The sequence below is a fragment of the Clupea harengus genome, chromosome 14, assembly GCF_900700415.2.
Source record: "Clupea harengus chromosome 14, Ch_v2.0.2, whole genome shotgun sequence".
NCBI classification, from domain to species: domain Eukaryota; kingdom Metazoa; phylum Chordata; class Actinopteri; order Clupeiformes; family Clupeidae; genus Clupea; species Clupea harengus.
In genome coordinates this window covers 5,784,708-5,789,707 of record NC_045165.1, presented here as the reverse complement: position 1 = coordinate 5,789,707, position 5,000 = coordinate 5,784,708, and the positions used below count along the sequence as shown (strand labels likewise).

The 5,000-nt window shown below is 49.7% G+C and overlaps 1 protein-coding gene across 4 annotated transcripts in view; it reads left to right on the top strand.

Annotated features, from left to right (window-relative positions):
* Nucleotides 1–5,000, top strand: part of LOC105894926 (MAM domain-containing glycosylphosphatidylinositol anchor protein 1) — a 225,005-nt gene that overhangs the window by 106,424 nt on the left and 113,581 nt on the right. The gene's annotated exons all lie outside the window — the stretch shown is intronic.

The following is a 5,000-nucleotide window of genomic DNA, read 5'->3' as shown; positions in this document are numbered from 1 at the left end:
TAGAAACTGACCCATTTTCAGTTCTTACGCTAGCGCCACGTGTAGAAATGTAGAAACTTGAGGATTGCTGTTGCTGCTCGATTACTCGAATATTTGAGTACTCTGTGCAACCTCTAAAATATATATAATGTTTGCGTATGTATGTGTGGGTGTGTGTGTGTGGGTTTGTGTGTGTGTGTGTGTGTGTGTGTATGTGTTTGTTTTATGTGTGTGTGTGTGTGTGTATGTGTTTGTTTTTATGTGTGTGTGTGTGTGTGTGTGTGTGTGTGTGTGTGTATATGTATGTGTGTATGTGTGTGTGTATGTGTTTGTTTTATGTGTGTGTGTGTGTATGTGTTTGTTTTATTTATTTATGTGTGTGTGTGTGTGTTTGTGTGTGTGTGTGTGTGTGTGTGTGTGAGTAAGTGCTGACTTGCCCTCAGTCAGCCGTTGCTATGTCACTGTCAGTGCTGAGGCGTAGGGCCCCGAGGCGAGGGCCAACAGAGATGGATGTGGAGCTGCAAGCCAATGCATTTTGCAGAGGCCCCCTCATCCGCAATAGGGTTGGATTGGGGCACCTGGGGGAACACAGCAGGGAAACAAGACATCAAAACTGAGTCAACATCAGGGGCTCAAGTTTGTCAACACATTTTAGTGTGTGTGTATGTGTGGTGTGGGGTGGCGGGGGATTGTGTGTGTGTGTGTGTGTGTGTGTGTGGTGTGTGTGTGTGTGTGTGTGGGGGGGGTGGTTGCTTGATGTGTGTGAGTGTTTGTCAGTGTGTGTGTGTGTGGGGGGGTTGGGTGTGTGGGGTGGGGGTGTTTGGGTGATGTGTGTGTGTCTGTGGTGTGTGTGTGTGTGTGTGTGTGTGTGTGTGTGTTTGTGTGTGTGTGTGTTTGTGTGGTGTGGGGTGGGGGTGTTTGGGTGATGTGTGTGTGCGTTGGTGTGTGTGTGTGTGTGTGTGTGTGTGTGTGTTTGTGTGTGTGTGTGTGTGTGTGTGTGTGCGGTGTGTGTGTGTGTGTGTGGGGGTGTTTGGGTGATGTGTGTGTGTCTGTGGTGTGTGTGTGTGTGTGTGTGTGTGTGTGTGTGTGTGTGTGTGTGTGTGTTTGGGTGATGTGTGTGTGCGTTGGGGTGTGTGTGTGTGTGTGTGTGTGTGTGTGTGTGTGTGTTTGTGTGGTGTGGGGTGGGGGTGTTTGGGTGATGTGTGTGTGCGTTGGTGTGTGTGGTGTGTGGTGTGTGTGTGTGTGTGTGTGTGTGTGTGTGTGTGTGTGTGTGTGTGTGTGTGTGTGTGTGTGTGTGGGGTGTGGGGTGGTGGTGGTGGTGTTTTCCCTCTCGCCCGTATTTCTTCCTTCTTCACTTTGCACTCGAGAACACAAGGCAGCTGTGGCCTAACCAGCCAAGGGAGTCAAAGTTACATTAGTTTCACACTTTTACCCCCCCTCCACACACACACACACACACACACACACACACACACACACACACCCACACACACACACTACAACCCCTCCTGCATGCACACTCAAACACTGTCACTAAATAAATAGTGAGTCCTGAGTCACGTGTCTCAGGCTAAATCAACCTCCAAGCTTTTCCATTATGGAAACAGGAGCCCAGGTTGACCCCAGGTGGACTTCAGACATGCTCTCCACTGTTCACTGCTCCAACACAGGACATTAACTACCTTCCCCTGAACTACCAAGGCTTTATAGAAATGTGTGAAACGCCAGTGTGTGTGTGTGTGTGTGTGTGTGTGTGTGTGTGTGTGTGTGTGTGTGTGTGTGTGTGTGTGTGTGTGTGTGTGTGTGTGTGTGTGTGTGTGTGTGTGTGTCATGTCATGTCAATGCCATTGTTCAGCCCGCTTCTTCTTCTGAGTGGTGCTCAACAGTGACCAACACACTCCAAAGACCCTCTTTTTCTTTTCTTCTGTTCTGTTTGGATGAAAGACATCCAATCACTCACTTTCTGCTCGCTGTCAAGGGTCCTCCGTGTGAAACAACAGTTTAGTTCAATCAAGACTTAGAGGAGAATGAAAGGCCCCGTTTGGCCAACTGTTTGTTTTCCTGCACTGGAACAGCCACTCAGGTGGAAGTGTTCAGTAATGACTGGGTGGAAGAGATAGTGTGCAGGAAGGTTTTCGTGTGTGTGTGTGTGTGTGTGTGTGTGTGTGTGTGTGTGTGTGTGTGTGTGTGTGTGTGTGTGTGTGTGTGTGTGTGAGAGTGTGTGTTACAGTGTGTGTGTGCATGAGCGCATGCATTCGTGTGCACAAGATGGTGTGTGTGTGTGTGTGTGTGTGCGTGTGTGTGTGCGCGCATGTGTGTGTGCACGTGTTTGTGCGTGCGCGTGTGTGTGCGCGCGTGTGTGTGTACCGGGTGCGTGTGTGTGTGTGTGTGTGTGTGTGTGTGTGCACGTGTGTGTGTACCGGGTGCGTGTGTGTGTGTGTGTGTGTGTGTGTGTGTGTGTGCGTGTGTGTGTGTGTGTGTGTGTGTAGGGAGGCTGACAGTACTGGCATGAGATGTGGTCCCCGTGATGGAGCAGGGTGAGTTGTCAATGTGCCAATTAGGCTCAGCTGCATCACAGTGCAGCACCCCAGCCTTCCCCACACCCCACCAATCACTACTCTTCCACTCTATTTCTCTTTTCTCTCTCTTTGCGGAAGAAGAGAGACAGCCACAGAGAGAGAGGGAGGGAGAGAGAGAGAGGGGGAGGGAGAGAGAGAGAGAGAGAGATAAAGAGAGAGAGAGAGCTCAAGGAGCAAGAGCATGAGGAAATGAACAGATGGATAAAGACAATGAGAGAGAGAGACAGAGAGAGACAGAGAGAGAGAGAGAGAGAGACAGAGAGAGACAGAGAGAGAGAGAGAGATCATCACTTCACTGGGACTCTTCCTCCAGAGCTTTAATAAGATGAGTCCTAGATGTCTCATCAGTATCCTCCACCAGTCTCCCCCATCCAATCAGGCACTGGCTGCCCTCCTCAGTGGAGAACAGGGGAGGTGGTGGAGGTGATGGTGGGGGGGACTCTCTCACAGTCCTGCCTGTTCAGGTCCGATTATCCAGCCTCTCTCGCCCCCACACCTCCCTGAGCTGGTCTGGGGCCCGGTTCACAAAGGCATTTCATCTTTTCACTAAGAGTTCTCCAAAGTCGCACTTAAAGTTTCTAACTAAGAAAAGTTTTCTCCAACATTTTATTCACAAAGCAGCTGAGACCAATTTTTTACCGAGGAAAAGCCACAACTCTGGTCAAAACCGCGTCTCGTACACGAGCTTGCTTTCAGTAACCTTGGTGATTGGTTGATGAGTGACAGGTCTAGTTTTCCCTGGCTTGCGTGTTAGTGAACTGACATGCGCTAAATGGCCTACCTCAAAGAATGATAGATATATAAATACATGAATGAATGAATAAAGATGACGGGCCACAAAAAAATAGTAACGAAATACTCTACCCATTGACCGGGTATCCTTGCAACATTTTCAAAATGCCTCTGTGTGATAACATGTTTGTGTAGACAGGAATTCGTTTAGTTTCATTTACAACACATTTGTTACATTCTATTCAATTTCAAACCGAATGAATTGGTTCTTTCGATCGGTTGGTAATGTTGCATCTCTTAAACCCCCCAACGATTCATTCGCGATTGATTCTTTGGGATTCCGCACCTGCATTCCAAAACATGGCAACTGCTGTTTTCTGATTGTTTGTGAATAAAGAGTTTCTTTATCAAACCCTGCCAGTTAGGAGCTTCTTTTAGTATGAGAGAGAGAGTGAGAGAGAGAGAGAGCGAGAGCAGGGTAAAGAGATACTGAGTTAGGGGACCAACTGGGAGAAGGGTGGAGGGCAAATAAAAGAATGAACAGAGTGATGGCCGAATGATTACGTTTTCTTGATTCTTCACCTCTGTGTTTGAGCAACTTAAATCGGGATCAGGAGGGTATTACCCAGCTGTGTGATCATGTGTGTGTGAGACACTACCAGAGACAGAGATGGTCAGCATGAGTGTGTCAGACATGTGAGTGAGTGTGTGTGTGTGTGTGTGTGTGTGTGTGTGTGTGTGTGTGTGTGTGTGTGTGTGTGTGTGTGTGTGTGTGTGTGTGTGTGTGTGTGTGTGTGTGTGTGTGTGTGTGTGTGTGTGTGAGAGAGAGACAGACAGATGTGTGATAAGGTAAAACAGAAAATAAGCAACAGAGAATCTGAATCCTGTTCCGTGTGCCCTTGAGGACCTGAGTGGGTGAGCCCTTAGCTCTCTCCCCTCCTCTCCCTCTGTAGTTAGAGAGCGACGGCTGCCTCTGCCTCTGCCTCTGCCTCTGCCTCTGTCTGTCTCTGTCTCTGCCTCTGCCTCTGCCTCTGCCTCTGCCTCTGTCTGTCTCTGTCTCTGTCTCTGTCTCTGCCTCTGCCTCTGTCTGTCTCTGTCTCTGTCTCTGTCTCTGTCTCTGTCTCTGTCTCTGTCTCTGTCTCTGCCTCTGCCTCTGCCTCTGCCTCTGCCTCTGTCTCTGTCTCTGTCTCTGCCTCTGCCTCTGTCTGTCTCTGTCTCTGTCTCTGCCTCTGCCTCTGCCTCTGCCTCTGCCTCTGCCTCTGCCTCTGTCTGTCTCTGCCTCTGCCTCTGCCTCTGCCTCTGTCTGTCTCTGCCTCTGCCTCTGCCTCTGCCTCTGCCTCTTCCTCTGGCTCTGGCCCATTGATCCGGGTGTGCGGCAGGTCAGCCACTGGTCAGACTAATAGAGGCGAGGCCCTGAGAGAGATGGAGGTTCCGCTGACTCTGCACCTCCCCAGGCCTCCCGCTCTTCAGCGAGGCGCTAACAAGACTTTCCCTCTCCCTCTCCCTCTCCCTCTCCCTCTCCCTCTTTCTCTCTCTCCCTTTCCCTCTTCCTCTCTCTCTCCCTCTCATTTTCCCTCTCCCTCTTCCTCTCTCTCCACCACTCTGATCCACAGTGAACACCTACACTCTGTGTGATCAAGAAAACAGCAGCTCGCAGAGTAAAGTTGCTTAATAAAAACACTGACTGACATCGTTATGTTTTGTTACTGG